Source organism: Euprymna scolopes, chromosome 15, assembly GCF_053919585.1.
Source record: "Euprymna scolopes isolate OS-2025 chromosome 15, ASM5391958v1, whole genome shotgun sequence".
In the NCBI taxonomy this organism is placed as follows: Eukaryota; Metazoa; Mollusca; class Cephalopoda; order Sepiida; family Sepiolidae; genus Euprymna; species Euprymna scolopes.
Window position 1 is genome coordinate 124,772,417 of NC_136496.1, and position 18,464 is coordinate 124,790,880.

An 18,464-nucleotide genomic window follows, 5' to 3' on the forward strand; every position below is an offset into this window, starting at 1 on the left:
TGTCCTTTAATCCTCATATTCCATAAACAATATTTATGACAAAGGGAAAAGAATTGCTTGTTTCTGGGTTCGAATCTATCCATCTTACATTTCCCGTTGAATGGTTTTTGATTTTGAAATTTTTTTGGTTATTTTTTTTAGCCGCTTACATCATGTGGATTCATGCTTTGTCAGGAGCGATTTCTATAAAAAAATAATCAAAACTATATTGTTTAAAGGAATAAATTTTGCCCTTCCTAGGGTGGATATTCTCCAAATTAATATCTAAAAATGAAATCAATTTGGTCAGTGGTCTATTTATACAATTTTCATCGCTCAATTCCCCCCCCCTGCTTTATTTTCAGGTCGTAAAATTAAGGTTATTGGAAAGCAGTTATTTATTCAAGGTTGACTGGCTTTTATCGCGTTCGTTGTGTCATAAGCGTTTAATTGTCCTGAAAAAAAAAACGTTTCATAAATGACATTTAGTTTGATGGCGATGACAGAAATACCTTCACTTTTTTGTCCCTAGTATTTCGTTTTGATGTGAGATCAACACCGTCTATTTTTAAAACTTTTTGTTCATAATTGGTGTCAACAAATAAAACGGTACACAGCAACAGCCGTCAAAAATGAAATAAATGAATCGAAAAAATAATTTTTTAGTTAGCGTTGCGTATACAGTGGCTGTAATGAGTAGCAAAATTATATATACAGTTCACATGAAATAACCGGTATGAGTGTAGTTGTTGCAGCAACGTGGAGTCCTCATGCGAACACCTCATTAGAAATACCAGTCAATACTATATATATATATATATATATATATATATATATATATATATGTATATATTGTGTACAGAAAGTTGTTAGTTGAGACAGATCATTGGTACCGTCGGTTTCAAGCCCGATAATAAGGCCCGTTTAAGGTATCCTTATCAAGCTCTCTCTTCAGCCAATATTCGTCTATTTTATAACCGGAAGTGTGAAGTATATATACCTCGCGAGTTCACCGTATATATATATATATATATATATATATATATATATATATATATATATATATATATATATATATATATATATATATATATATGATGGACTCTCTCGTTGATTTTGACGTATGAGCTTCGCGCACAACAACTAAATTGCTCGGAAATCCACACAGATGATTTGTTTTATAGTGGTGAAGGCTTTGTGTAGAACCAATAGTACAGAATATACAGTAGACCGCAGGTTTTTACATCAGAGTTACCTTCTCCTAGATGCATGTTTTAATGAAGACTGGGAGGTGCATCTCTCCCAGTATATTAATGCACTCACAGGTACCAACCTGGAAGCACCTAGCCTTCCAAAATGGTCACCCATCTGGTACTGGCCAGGCTCAACATTGCTTAACTTTGGTGATCTGGTTAGAATCGTTGTGTTTATGTGATTTGCTATATATATATATATATATCGAGGGGGAGAACTGATGACTCTCAACACGATGGTTCTAGGTTCAATCCTTGGCTTGGGAGAGATGCTAGTCTAGCGGCACTGATGAGCTGTGATACAACAAAACAGGACTGTATGACGATGACTACAAATATATATATATATATATATATATATATATATATATATATATATATATATTTATATAATGCGTAAACGACGGAAGTCTATATTCCACATTTCATGATGTTGATCATCTTACAATTTATTCCTTTAATTTAGTTAAGCCTAACAATTCTTGACAGTGTCTGTTTCGTCGCACAAAATCAATCACTTAATTATTATATCAATCAGTGAATCTATTTTGCCCTTAACTCATCAGAAGACATAGCAATTTAATACAGCCGGAAATTGAAAATAGTTTTTTTTTTGTTTTTAGTTTCGTATATAATAAACATGTGCAATAGATGGTAATCATCGATGTTATTTGGGCAAACTGTAAATTTGGATATATTAATTATAAATATAAATTTATGTCAGCTGAGTCTTAGACTTCCACTGGTGCTATGTAACCCAGTGCTAGCTGCCTCATGGTCCGGTCGTCGGCGACTAAATCGGTCCCCCCCCCCGCCCGGGGTAACCTGGATGAGGACGGTGTGGGGACACCCAGCAGGACCAAAAACAAGACCTATCAAAGGTCGGATGAGCTTCTTATGAGCCAACGGCCATCTCCTGCAGCCAGAGTCGGTACCAACTTACGTATGCATATGCATGTATGTGTTTTGTATCCTATTTACGTGTTATTATTAAGCTTTGTTCAACTTGAAAGTGAATTTATGATAAAATTTCTTTCCTGTGTGAGTAATTGAAAGTAATTATCGGTTTGAAAAATTAGCATTATTCTGAAATTATATCCACTGCGTGCATGTATCTATTGCAAAACATGTAAGAGTCTATTTTCTGCGACTTTTATATTACTTTTATGTAAGGCCACTTTACTGCTGAGGTTTTTGGTAGCGTAAGATTTATCACATGCTGTACATTTTAGTGCATACACTACATTACTGGAGTCGCAGTTTAGGTCTTTTTTTTATTTTGAGTATTTGAGTTAGTTTTTTAAATGCGCACATGTTTTCTTCTATTATTATGTCACAAACTTCATATCGCTGTTTGTTATATTTTATAATCCCTTGTGTTGTGCATTGATTGAGTTTGAATGAGGTTTTTTGTTATGTGCTGTTTCTTATTTTATTTTTGCACACAAAAATTTATAAATTTATTTGCACGGAAATTACAGCATTCACCCACACCAAACCTCTTGGGTCAAAAAGCAGGATGCTTGAGAAATGGCCGACGTAGCTGGAAGCACTTTTTTTTTTTTTTGTCAAAAATATGAATTTTGTGACCAATCAGGGCGCGATTTAAAAAAAACTTATTTTTGCAAGTCTCTGGGAGCCGCTAAAGAAATATAAAAGGCACGGAGAACTTCTCTTGTCAGAGAAAGGGATAACGGACACCAACAACAACAACGCTTGCTGAATAGTATTAGGTAGCTAAAATGACAGCTTTTCTCGCCCATCAAAGAATATTGCTTGATTCTCTTTTTCTCTCACTTCGCCACAACACATAGTAGGACTTTTTATCTCACGATCGAAAGTCTTAACCCTCTTCTTCCCTTCCTTCTTTCATACAAACTGCCACCTTTGTGCACGTTAACGAAAATAAACAAAAGTTTATTTTACATTATTTGGTAGTTTATTTCTTTTTATTTATTTATTTATTTATTTGTTTATTTCAGGGGATTTATGCAAGTCCCCAACAATTGGTAAGCCTCGATGTTCGTCTACAATTATCTCTGACCCTTCTCTCTATCACTCACCTATTTTCTCTCTCTCTCTCTCTCTCTCTCTCTCTCTCTGTCTTTGTCTTATTCCTTCTCTTTATCTTATCCCACCTCTCTCTCTCTTTTTCTTACCCCTCTTTCGATCGTCTTCTCTCTGTCTCACAATCTTTCCTTTACCCTCTCTCTCCCTCTCTTGCTCTTTACCAATCAATCAATCAGTAGTATTTAAGGGAATGTATACGATACTTTCAAGACAGACATGATCGATTAACTCTTTTGTATAACTGATGAGGAGATGTAGCCTATAAGTGACTATCTCAATCAATTTTATTCTCAATTAATTGATATTTATTCCAAACGATCAAATATTCTTCAAGTGACCAAAAAAGTGTCAATAAATTTCCAGAAAGTCTTAAATGTTAAACTACAAACTAATACAGTTCTACAAGTACTTTAATGGTGAATGCTCTGACGAACTACAAGCACTTGTACCCCCTAGACGTAAATACCCCTGACAAACCCGACAAACAGCTAAATCCCACCCCTTCACATTAGAGATCCCTAGGTGTAAGAAAGCCTTCTACTCTAATAGTTTCTTCCCAGAACTGCTAGATTTTGGAATTCCCTTCCGGAATTTTGCTTTCCCAACTGTACTGACATGCAGAAGTTCAAGTGTAATGTGAACAACCATCTTGCTGCTCATCTCCCTTTATAATATCCCTGCAACTTATATCCCCGATAGTAGTTCCCTACTTCAAAGTGGCACTGTTCCTTGTTTGGAGTGAAAATTGAATTAAAAAAAAAAAAAGAAAGTAAAATCAGCATGGTATGGAGAAACCAAATGAAGGTTGCCAACATCCATAAATGGAACCGATTGGATTCGAACTTTGCACACCAAGGTCATCGAAGCATGTTAGTGCTTTTCTGAATTAAAAAAAGTCAATGATATTAAATAATTTGTACAATATAAAAAAAAGTTTAGTATATTTTGTTGTAACTGGTTTAGAAAAAATTAAACAGTTGAATTAATAATAAAGGCAGCGATCCTACAGTATTTGATTTGTTAAATTACATGTGTGTGTGGCACTATATGTCGTAAGTGTCACTGCGTTGTCACTCCCCATGGTGGGGAGGTGATTTGGTCACTTGCAGAGGGATATAGGGAAGGGACAACAATACAATCCGCCAGGACTTATTCTCTTTTTCAGCTGGCAACCATGAAGTAAGGATGCATATTTTCATCTCTCCGTAAAATGGGGGGGGGGTGCACCCTCTCTTCCCCAATACAATACTTAGGGTTAGTTAAGCTTTTTGAAAATTTAATTGTTACGAATTGTTTGTTGTAATTGTAATATATTGTGAACATTTTTTGTAAAATAAAATATTTCAGATTCTCTTATATATATATATATATATATATATATATATATATATAAAGCTGAACGTCTGTGTGTGTGTGTCTGGTCACGAATAGGCTCCTATATGGTTGACTATTATAAAAAACTGATCACATATGATAGAAGATGTATCGAGACACAGTAATGGGTATGTTTGATCTGGCATAATGACAATTCATTAAAATTGTGGGGTCTGCGTACGCGCCTGGTCCACAAAGTATGGAAATAAAAAAATTAAAAAATTAAAAAAAATGTTTACAATTGTTTTTGATATAGATGTACATAATAATACTTTGATAAGTATGTTTTAACTTAAATAGGGATGGTATAATAAAATTGTGAGGTCTGCGTTCACGCCTGACCTCCATAGAATTGAAATTGGCAAAAGCTTTAATAAAGACTTTTCATATCTATCTGCATAAGTATACTTTGATAATTATGTTTCAGTTTGAAGAAATATGGTATAATAAAATTATGGGGTGTTCATTAGTGCCTAACCTCTATAGAATGGAAATATGTCACAAAGTTAACAAGGTTTTTTAATATAGATCCACAGAATATTGTGATAAGTGTTTCAGTGTGAACAGGTATGGTATAATAAATTATGGGGTTTATCTATTCTATTTTTACTTTCATCATATTTTGCGTTGGTTGTGATACCCCCAAATTCGAAGCTATCTCTTTACAACCCTTCCTTTTCATAACCTATCATACTTTCATAAATCAGAGTCCATTTTCTGTAGGCTGTTTTTGAACCCAGTCAACGACGGGTACTTTTGCTAGTATATATATATATATATATATATATATATATATATATATATATATATATATATATATATATATATATATATATATATATAAATTACAATCTATGTTGCGTGTTGTTTAATCTGTTTAAACATCAAAACGAGGTCTTCCACCTTCTCAGCCAGAACCCAACAGGAAGAAGTCATCATCGAGGAATGGAGAACCACCCGGAGAAAAAGCCACACCTAATTCCAGGTATGCATTCACTCTTTGAAAAAAGACTTCCAAGTAATTATACACATAGTTATATATGTTACAATTTGTTGCTGTTTATCAGGATTTCGTTCCTAGCGTAGGAATGAAACTGACCCTTCGTGTTATAATTTAGTTGCCATTCCCAGGACGTTCCTTGTAACCGTTGGGTGGTCACACTAGTGACCCACCTATAGTAGTATATTTTGGTGCCTAATGACTCAAGAAGAGACCCATACCAACCGATTATAGTCGACACCATCTGAACCCGTTAATGTTTCCACGTGTCTATCATTTGATATCGTTTCTAACATACAGGGATCTGGTTTCTTCAACCAAGTAACAAATCCCCGGCAAACGATAGTGTCATATGTGTTTATGAGATCTTTAGCCAATTGGGCTTTACAGATGTAATGAATGAAAGAAAAGGATAATATGTAGAATAATGATATTACACCAAGGATATATTAAGCGTTCATATGCAGTGTTTGCAATGACCAGACAAGGGTTGATATATCGTAAAACAAAACAACTAAACCTTATTGATACGAGGATGTCTAGAGTCTGGCATTTTTCTTTGTTTATTTATGAATTGGTCAAAATATTAAATTTAAATTTTTTAAAACAAATCAAAATATTAGTTTCTTCCAATAAAGAAGTTGTTTGTTTTGTTTTTTATTTCCATTTCAAAACAAACAAAAAAACTTTTTAATTTAAAAAAAAAAAAAAAACATCGATATGAATTATGTGCCTTACTTTGTCAGCATTTGCCAGCTTCAACTCTAAAAATGCCGTTTTTTCACCGTTGGCGTTATTTTCTCATTTGACAAAAAGATTAATGAGAAGCTGTGAGCTGCTTACTAAATAGTTAGAATTGGATTTTGTTTCCCATCACGTCTAATGCAGCGTTTTTATTGATATTGATGCTACGATGCTGCTCACGAAAACAAATTTTTAAAAATTCAACCAATTACAATTCGACTAGCAGACCTAGTGAAGATTTCTTCAACTAAAACTAATTAATGATTTTTATTTCATTCTTTTAATAAACAATACAACTGGGTTTCTTTACAAGTAACTAGAATTGGTCATAGCTGCAAATATTTAAAAACAAGCATAAATATCAGCCAAATAGGTTTTCAAAAAACAATCATCATAATTTATTATGATTTGGTTTGTATTACTTATAAGACAAACATATGAAGAAATAAATGGATGAAAACGATTCTATGCAAATCAACAATATAAAATGAGTTATTAATAATTTTACAACTGAAAGAACCACTATGATTGGCTGAAATTAATTTCTGTATTAACATTCGTATCCAATCAGTAATCAATATTTTTAGAAAAAATATTCGTTTGCGGATGCTGATTGTTGAGTATTATTAATGATTTTGTTGACATTCGTTTCCCTGGTATCTTTCTATGAAGAATTATTTGTAGAAGAATATCAGCTACATATGGGGAGAATCATATGAAGGTTACCAATAAGTGAAAGTGTCTCAAAGGAATGACCTAGATTCGAACCTGGCACTGAGACACCGTTACTTTTCTGCTGGTGCAGATTGAGCAGGGTTGACCACCTTATAAAAGGATAATGATTGTAAATCCCGACTTACAACTATTCCATGGTTTAACATAACATTTATCAATTTCAGCACAAGATTCGTCAGAAAATCCTGTATAAATAAAGAAATCTAAACCTTAGAGGTCATTTTAAGATCGATTTAATTTTTGTCATTGAATTTGTATTTTTATTGATTAATTTTTTTAATAATTTGGTGGATATATTTCCATTGTTTGTTTTTGGACTATTGTCTGCACCAATGTTGATGAATATTAATTTAGATAGAAACAATAAAAGTAAGGATGAAAAGGGGGGGGGGAGATAGAAAAAGAAACAGAAAAATAGATATAGAAAGATATCTATAAATATAAAAGCGAAAATGTATGTATGAGTGTTCGCTTTTTCTGTGTGTCTACAAAAGGCTTTTTTCAGAGAAGCGGTCGGTCGCTTCACAACTTTTTAAAACTTTTTATATCACATATAAATCGTAATATCTCACAATTAACAACGAAGCTTGCCTGTCTATTTAATTTGTTCAATTTCAGGAAGATAAATATTCAACATTTGTCGCTCGCCGCATGTGGGTTAGTCTTTTTCCTATAACATCTTGGGAAAATAAAAATCCTGCAATCAAACTTGACCTCATTAACTCATTAAAACGGGCACCTGCCAAATCCAAGTAATTAAATAAATTCAAACGTGTTTCCGTTAGCATGTCGCGGTGGGGCAATGTTTAACGTCGCACGTTTTTTTTTTTTTCACACTTTAATTTACAACTTTGCCTCAACGGTTCGTGTTCGATCCTCATACTTACTTTTTTTTTAACCCCGCCACCCCCAGAGTTTCCAAACACACCTCCAAACACCCGGGAAACGCCGGGTACCCCTCGCTAGTATGTAGTTGGTTTGTTTAACCAGCATATCGACATTCTTTGGATCATTTAATGTTGTATATGAGTTGGTTTTTTTTAGTTTTTTTTAGCGGTGTTTAATTTTTGTTTTCGGAGTTGATTGTCTTCAAATTTTTCGTTGCTTTCTAGGTTTTGGGATATTTAGATGCTTTTGGGGTTGATTGTCATTGGGTATATTCGAGTAATTTTTGATGTCCGTTATTTTAAGAAATTTATATTTTGTGGTCACTATTTTTAGGAAGTTTAGGGTAGTATTAAGTTTTTTTTAAAGAGATTTCTTACATTTTTGGCCTTGTAAATGTGTTCATGAGTGCATATATATATATATATATATATATATATATATATATGGAGAGAGAGAGAGAGAGAGAGAGAGAGGGAGAGAGAGAGAGAGAGGGAGAGAAAAGATAGTGAGTGATATATAGAAAAAGATAAAGAGAGGGAAAAGTATAACTGAAGAGAAAGAGAGAGAGAGAGAAAAAAATAAGGAGAGAGAGAAAAGTAGAACTGGAGAGAAAGAGAGAGAAGATAAAGAAAGAAAGAAAGAAAGAAAGACGGGGAAAATAGGGATTAAGAAAGAAGGCTAATACTTCATAAAATTAAATTTGGAGCTGCCAAATCTTATAACCGTATTTATCGAAGAAGGGGAGATAACAAGCTTTTACAAATAGCATCTCTGTGCATTAGTTTATGGACAATTTCTAAATAGAGTCCCTAGAAGTTATTAATTCAAACCTGAAAATTTCAAAGAAAATGTAACGTGGCCGTTACACTCAAGCTGTGTTTGTTACAGTTCAAACCACTCTTGGACCCCCCCCCACGCTGTTTGGCACCGTTAAAAAGGAACAAACAAACAAAGAAAAATAAATAAATCCGACTTAGCTTTTCTTTCTTTTTTAACACAAGTCCTTTTTTACTATTTTTTCTCCCTCCATTTCGACACCAGCTTAAAAAGTCTCTTTAAGCCACTGCGGGGCCACATGTACATTTTCCCCTGACACGCGTTTTTCTTTTACGCCCATCTTTTTAACTGCATTTTTTTCTTCTCCCGACCACGTGGTGTCCTGTTTTTTTCTTTTTCATCTTGCACACTTCCTAATTTGCATATGTGCTTTTTTTTTTTTGGTAAGTCAGCTATCTTACAGCTCCTGCTAATATTTTTCCACGCACTCATACACATTCTGTTACAAAAGTTTAAACACCTAAAAAATTTTAAACTTGTAAAATACGTAAATAAATCTATATTCAATTAAACTTCTGCTTATTTTTTCTACTGATGGATCATGGCTTATCAGGGTCCTGGGGTCACTCATGAATAGGGGCTAAAAGGATTAATGGTTGGGTGGTGATCAACGTCACGAAAGAATTGTAACCAATGGATAGAATGGGCTGAAGATTATTTAAAAGGACTTGATTTTTCAAGAGGACGGCTCAGCAAGTATTTGTTTACATTAGATTTGAAGACGACCATGCTGTAGTCAGATGGGAAGCAACTTCATCGTATATTGTTCCCCAGAGAGGAAATTCAAGGAAAGAAACTTTGTTTATGTAAGTTCCATTTGGTTTTGGGATACAGGGAGAGAAGAGAAATGAAATTTTTTTCCCCTATGGTTGTAGCTAGACGAGTTCTCACTGTGAATGCTTCACAGAAGGGAAGATAGTTGAGCACTTACCATGAACATAACGAAACACTCAGACTAGCCTCCAATTAAGCATTTATTTAATAATGCAGCCATTTTAATGTGCAGTGTATACATAATCAAAATAGTTGATCTTTAGTCAAAAAAAGTACAAATTCATTAGAGAAAATAATTGAATGCTTAATTTTATGCAGAGGGATTCCTGGAACTGAGATTACTTTCTGAGACATATTTGGACCTAAATGCCATATTTGTTCATGTTGCATTGAGTTAATGGTAAGATTTCAATACAAGTTCCAGTGTTTTATTGTTCATTAATAGGTTTCCTTTGGTTTGCTTTGTTTTAAGGCATATCAGCCCTTTTTGAATTGTTCTATGCTGAATCTGATCAATTTGGTAAAAGTGTTTCAAATTTTTGTATGTCTTTGAGTATTTATTCATGGTTCATATAAAACAATCACGAATAAATAATGCCGTAAAATAATTTACGTCACATCAACCATTTTCAGACTCAGTCATTTTGGTAAAAGTTTTTATGCTTCAAGTTCTTTATATCCTCAAATATTCATGGTGTTTGGTTTAATTTGGTTGTTTTCTTTTACAAGGTGTCTTAAATAAGTTTCAAGACTTTATTGTACAGGCATTTAAAATTATCATAGACTCTTGAAAATTCAGTATGTTATTGCTATATATCTTATGAGATGATTGAATAATTTTTATGATTTCAGGTTTAAATGAACAGTTACAGCAGGAATTGGAATACACCCTACTAAAGCTTGGTATTCACAGCTGGTGAATTTAAAAAATGCAATCTGTACGTGAGGACATTTTAGAGGAACAATATGTATAAAATTCTGTAACGATTCAATAAATAAAATTCTGTTTTAAACTTGGAAAAAATGCCACAAAAATGTATGGAATGCTTCAGACTGCTTTTGGGCCATCTTGCCTGAATCAAGCATTAGTTTTAGAGTGGCATAAGAGATTCAAAGAAGGCAGGGAGTCTGTGAGGGATGATGAGAGGTGTGGGAAGAGTAAGAAGTTAGAACACCAGAGTTGATTTTTTTTTTTTTATTATTATTATTCAATTTTCACCCCTAAACAAGGCACAGTGCCACTTTGAAGTAGAGGGCTACTACCAGGGACATAAGTTGCAGGGATATTATAAAGGGAGATGAGCAGCAAGATGTCTGTTCACATTACGCTTGAACTTCTGCATGTTAGTACAGTTGGGAAAACAAAATTCCGGAAGGGAGTTCCAAAGTCTAGCAGTTCTGGGGAAGAAACTATTGGATTAAAAGGCTTTCTTACACCTAGGGATCTCTACTGTGTAGGGGTAGAATTTAGCTGCTTGTCAGATTTGTCAGGGGTATTTACATCGAGGGGGTACAAGTGCTTGTAGTTCGTCAGAGCATTCACCATTGAAATACTTGTAGAACAGGCAGAGGGATGCAATATTTTGGCGATGGGACAGAGGCTGAAGCTTAGATGACAGTTCAGGACCTATCTGGTTAGCAACTCTCTTTTGAATCTTGTCCAGGAGTGAGAAACTAGTAGCAGATACACCAGGCGAAACGTGACAACAATACTCCATACATGGGCGAATGGTGGCTTTACAGAGATACAGGATACTTTCAGGCATAAGTAACTTTCTAGTACTTTAGAGAGAACCCACATTCTCTGCAGCAACCTTGGCAATGCTCTCAATGTATCTGCTCCAGCTCATGTTCCCTGTGAACGTTAGGCTGAGGAGTTCAAAAGAAGTACTTTCAGATAACGTGTTTTTTTCCATAGCTATTGGTGGTTGAGAAAGTTTCTTGTAATTATTGAAGGAAACAAGTTTAGTCTTGGCAGCATTGAATGTGACCATCCATTTTTGTCCTCATTCCACTACAGATTGGAGGTCATCCTCTAGTGTTTCTGCCATTTCCTTGGATATGTGTTCATTTATTTTCCCCTCATGCCTGTTATAGAGTGTGGTATCATCAGCATATATACCCATCTCAGAGACAATTTTATCAGGTAGGTCATTTATGAATATTAGGAATAATAAAGGATAGACCCCTGAGGTATTCCCACATTTATATCATTTTGTTTAGATGTACGACCGTTGAGGACAATCTTGATTTTTCTCTTACTTAAGAAGGATTTAATTACATTATGTATTCTTCCAGTGATACAATATGATCTGATTTTCCTGAGAAGACCATTTGTTGTCTTCATATTTAACTGAAAATAGCACGAGGTTTGAAAGTACTGATTTAATTTATGATCAGAGTGTGCAGTACACAAGCTTTTAGTCCATGTGGCTATTTTTTAGAAAAACAGTCCATAAATCATGTAAGCAAATGCGTGTATGCGTTCATATTAAATAAAATTGTTTAAAAGAAGATTTAAATTCTCGTTTGATGTGAATTAAAGTTCATGTGCATTGCGCGTCAATTCAGGACAGGGATTTTAACGTCCCCGATTGACGGAGTTATTCTGAACATGGTCGGTTGTTGAAAAATCAGGAGGAAAAACTGATTTGATTTTTCACAAGCAAATCTTTATATACAGGCCTTCTTGAACGTTTCAGGCTGTTTAATGTATTTCCACATGAGGGAGCATAACACAGATTTTTTCTTGTTTTATGTATATGTGTGGTCGCATCACGACATTATGTACCTGGGCGTTCTTCATAATCATTGACATTGAAACAGAGATCGCTATGAAATGTTCCTGCCGGGGATTTGTTCCGGCCAAGCAAGATGTATCCAAACTTTTTTGCTAAATTTTCTTTGCAGCTAATAAGAAATTTACATGTTTCAAAACCATGTACACCATTTTGTACTTCATTGAAATTTACTGATATCAAACACGTCTTTTTCCTTTGAACTAAATCTAGACAATAAAATCTTTTCACCAAATCAAAGAGTACTTTTTAAAAAAAATGTTTTATTTAATTTTATGTCACAAGAATGACAAAATTACCTCCCTTATTCCTTTTTCGTTTTTTTTTCTTTTGTTTTTTGTTTTTTGTTTTTTTTTTGTGATGCAAATGGACCTTGAGATGGAGAGTATTGCACATATATTCACAGACCGTACCCTAAGCGATGGAAGTTGTGATGCAGATCTGAGTGATGGACATCGAGATGGAATGGAATGCTATGATGATGATAATGATGATGATGTGATGCGACGTTGTAAAACAGGTCAAATCGCAAACTCTCATTAAAACACATGATATCGTTCCGGCTCTGGTGAGGTTTGAGAACAGCACTAACTTTCTTCTTTGTTTTACTTGCTGTGTACTGAAAAAAGCAAACTCATCTTTCTACGTTCAACATGTGTCGATTGTGGGTAAATTCGTTGTGCATTTCACATGAATTGTCTTGGGCTAAAATCATGTCGATAATTCGATTTTGCAAAATGAAACATTGTTTGCATCCTGCTTTACCTATTATAGATTTTTTTTTTAAATAACATATCTTTTTTTTTATTATTATTTTAAAGAGATCTATTACATCACGTTGACACATTGGTTCCTCTGTTACCGAAGTTAAGCAACATTGAGCCTGGTCAGTATTAAAATGGGTGACCGTTTGGAAATTCCAGGTGCTGCAAGTGTTCTCCGCTTATCTCGGCATTGTTTCCAGTCGTCTAGCACTTCTCGTTGCCACTGGACTCCAACAGTGCCGATTCAGGAAAGTATTACAGGGGGTATCCATTGTCTTTTAAAACTGAGCAGAGGCACCGGATGTAATGTCTGACCTGCTTTCTCACCTCCCCTCATACACTTGAAATGGTTTTGTACTAAAAAAAATGCGTGTGTTTTAATTCCTACATTTTGCATGAAAAAATAGAAGTGTATATATTTAATTAGAGACAAATAAATATACATTGGTCTTTATTATATTGCCGAGGATGAGAGAACCAAGAAAATTCGATAGTTTTATAATGGAAAACCGGTTATTATGAATTTTTTTTTTTAACGCAGCTTGCTGGGCGTAAGAGTTAGGTAATGTGGACTGTATTTAATTTAATTTAATTTTATGCCAAGGAGTCGAGAGAGAAAGGCTGAAAAACCTCTCATGAAGAAAACTCAGATACTTTCGATTTTAATGAAATTTTTCCCATAAGTTTTTTAAACATCAATAAAAAAAATATTTTGAAAAATTTAGTTTCTTGGAGCATTTTAAAGGGTTACTAGGAGAAATAATATGGACATAACTGCTCACTTGAAAATTCAAATATTTTGGATTTTCATGGAATTTGATCCATTGTTAATCTTGATTCCTTAAATTTCTCTTTCTTTTTAAGACCTCATTAAGACATCAATTAAGACATTTTCTAGAATTCAAATTAGTTAATAGATTTTGATTGGCCTTGTCCTTTCTTCTTCCCTGCAACTTCTCTTTCGTAGACGTTGATAGTCTCAGTCTTTTCTAAAGATGCTTTTATGATATGTGTTCTTCAGAATTGTCCGATTTATTCCCAGCTTCCTTTGTTCCAGCTCGTTTTACTCGTTGGTCAAGTGGTCTCCATCAGTTTGCTATTTTGACACCTCTTTGAAATACAGCTTCTTATTCCAATAGCTTATTTAAAAAAAAATTGCAGGCTTGTGGAATTCCCTTCCTACTGACTGTTTTCCTCTTACCTATAGCCTTGGTCTTTTCAAGACTAAGGCCAATAAACATCTCCTATCATTGCCACAATTACTTTTTGTTGTGTTTACTTCCTTAAATCAAGTGGCTGTACACTTTGTCCAGAGCGATTTCCATTTTAAAAAGGTAGCATATATCTTTTTATTTAAATCTTTGTAAGGAGCATAAAAGTGGTGCAATACTAATGTTTAGTAAATTTTAATATAAACTTATTAAAACTAACAGAATACCTTCCTTAGGACTGGTGTTCTGTTAATATTTATGTTTATAAAATTATTAGATTTATACTTAGGAACTCCCGCATCTTATGATGCAGGAGACAGTCAAAGTAAACCATCATTTTAGATTGGGGAGGAAGGGGGGAAGGGATTCACCACGTATCAAGGCCCGAAGGCCGCTCGAGGATAAGAGTTAATGAATGCAATTTGGTAGTATAGTAATTGTTAATGGTGTAAAGTGCGTAGATTTTTATCATTTATGTGGAAGGCTCAACAAGAATTTGTTTACATTGGATTTGAAGGCTGCTATGTTGTATTCAACCAGGAAGCAGGCCAACAGAACAGTGTACATATATATACATATACACTAATATGGCATAATCACATTGACACAGTGGTTTTCATCAGATCATGAAGTTAAGCAACGATGAACCTGGCTAAAGCCAGATGGGTGACCATGTAGTAATTCTAGGTGCTGTTTGTACTCTGCTTATCTCTGCATTATTTCCAGTCGTCCTGAATCTCCCCTTGCCACTGGTATTTAAGAAGAAGTGTGGGTGGAGATTGCACAACTCTTGCCACAAAAATTCCATGCGATTCTGGACATAAATTTTAATATGATTATATTTTGATTTTAATCTTTGTAAGGAGATATTAAAGTGGTGCAAAACTGTTTTCATTGGGGAATTCATTTTATTCTTTTAATTCAATATCAATGAAACCGGAGGCGATGGTGGGTAGGTGGGGGGGGAGTAGTTAAGTGCACACATTCATATCAAATGAAATCTTATTGAAAACAGATTTTATCAGCATTTGGGGTTAGGTGTCTGACTCCCAGAGACGAGAATGTACTTGATTGATTAAAAAAAATATAGTCGATCAGAATAAGATTAATAATAGATTTAAAAAGGAAACTTTGTGTAACATAGTGCATATGAGCACGTGGGGAAAATATCAGCAGCAGCGAAAGATGGCCGGCTTACAAAGAGATTAGCAGCAGTAGTAGCCAGAAAAGCGTATATACAAATTGGGAAGTGTGCACAAATTGATGCAACAAGAAAAAGAGAAAAAGGACACTGTGTGCTCGGGTAAGAAGCAAATAGGAGTCAGAGAATATGAACGGCTAAAATCAAGGATAAGAATAGGCAGGCTGTGACCGGCATGCGGTCAGAGGAAGGAGAAATGCAAACCAGATTAGATGGACATGTGGCAGCAAGAGACTTTTTAAGCTGGTGTTGAGATGGAAGAGTAACAGTAATAAAAACTTTGTTAAAAAAGAAAAAAATGCTGACCCACAGCACACAACACAGGAGAGTTCATCCTCAAACCTATTTCCAGTCCACAGATCCACAGTATTTGCTGTTGGTCCCAGGACTTGCTGTACATAACTACCTTGGCTGCTGCAGACCGTCATGCATAAGTTTGCATTCATCAGGATGTAGTGTGTTCTATCAAGATAGCCAGTCCTACCCATCCTGTCTCCAAAACTCCAGTCAAAGATCTAAAAAAGTTTCTATTTACTAGTTTCTCCACAAGGGCAAAGTTAAGCATAAGTGAAGAGAAGGGAAGAGACAGTCTCTAACTAGTTCTCAGATAATATCAAAGTCATATTTACTTTACATCGCTCAATGCAATCTCTATAAATTGTTTGCCCTGGCAATTATATTTATATTCTACTATGTTTGGGACATTTAAGTAGAATTATGTTTAGTAATTATCTATCCAAGACAACGATTGAAACTTTAAAGAATGACGTCTAGTCTGTAGTTGAATGGGGACATAAATGGATGGTAACGTTTAATGCTGCAAAGACAAAGCTTGTTTCCTTTAGCAATTACAAGAAACCTTCTCAACCACTGATTGACATGACTAATAATATGCTATGTGAGAGCTCTTTGTTTAAACTCCTTAGCAGTTAACATGAATTAGAATGAATACATTGAGGATTCTGTATCTCTACAAAGCCACCATTCGCCCATACATGGAGAATTGTTGCCACATCTGGGGTGGTGCATCTACATCTAATAGGTCCCACACTATTGCTTTCACCTTATCCATCGCTGCACAATTGCATCTTTGTATCTGTTTTACAAGTACTTTAATGGAATGTGCTCTGATGAACTTGTAGCACTTGTGCCCCCTTGGCATAAATACTCCTGAGTAGCAATAAAATCCCACCCCTTCACTTTAGAGATGCCTAGGTTCCAAAAACTCTTCTATTCTAATCGTTTCTTCTCACAAACTGCTAAACTTTGGAATTCCTTTCTATTTTCCTGCTTCCTTGACTATACTAACATGTTGACATTTAAACATAATGTGAACAGACATCCCACTGTTCAACTCCCTTCAAAATCCCCCTGTAGAAATGGTTCAAAATAGTAGCACCTTGCAGAGTATCCCATTTTATCATTTTTTTCATTTGTCTTTGACAAATTTTTGTGAGAAATAAATGAATATAAATGTAAACTTTACGATTTTTTTTATTATTATCCATTCTCTATTATTGGCTTTTCTCCTCCTTTATATTTCGACCACGTGTTATCCATGATAATACAACCAAGAAAAGAAAAAAGGTAATATGTCAGAACACAAAATCTTGATTATTTATGGGGACGGTTTATGATAAAAATCGAATATCATATGTCAAAGAAGAATTTTCTGAGCGGCACCTCCACAGATGTGGCAGCATTTACTTTAAATATCAATATTATTGATTATTACTACTTTTTTTTAAGTTAGTATAAACATAAGTCGTTTTGGTTCTTCAATTTTTAAAATAAATATTCATACGCATGCATTCAAATACACATCCACAAAACACAAAAAAACATCGTCTGAACTTGACTGTACCTTAAAACTGCCACCTTGAACATTTTGATATACATTTTTCTGTCTCCAGCTTAATTGACATTATAACTGATATCAAATAATTACATTGGTTGGGGAATAACGGAGAAAAACAGGAGGTTACTTCTTCTTGGGTATAGAGACTCAAACAGTAGGATACAAAAACATAGTTTTTCTATAGTGAGCCCAATTCTACATGGGTGAATACAAGACTCTGTATACCTTATAGTTACGTTGTATTTGGTAGAGACCACCATAGTAATGAGTGAACCCTTTTTGTTTGAATTACATTTGTCAATGTGTGAATAAGCATCTATTATGAAATTGAGCATATTTTCTTATTATCCATGGCACCAAGTTCCATATAGTTGTTTTTCCCTTTGTTATATTGTATATTCCTCCATATTTGTTATATTGTATATTCCTCCATATTTGTTATATTGTATATTCCTCCAGATTTGTTATATTGTATATTCCTCCATATTTGTTATATTGTATATTCCTCCAGATTTGTTATATTGCATATTCCTCCAGATTTGTTATATTGTATATTTCTCCAGATTTGTTATATTGTATATTTCTCCAGATTTGTTATATTTGTTATATTGTATATTCCTCCAGATTTGTTATATTGTATATTTCTCCAGATTTGTTATATTTGTTATATTGTATATTCCTCCAGATTTGTTATATTGTATATTTCTCCAGATTTGTTATATTGTATATTTCTCCAGATTTGTTATATTGTATATTCCTCCATATTTGTTATATTGTATATTCCTCCATATTTGTTATATTGTATATTCCTCCAGATTTGTTATATTGTATATTCCTCCATATTTGTTATATTGTATATTTCTCCAGATTTGTTATATTTGTTATATTGTATATTCCTCCAGATTTGTTATATTGTATATTCCTCCAGATTTGTTATATTTGTTATATTGTATATTCCTCCATATTTGTTATATTTGT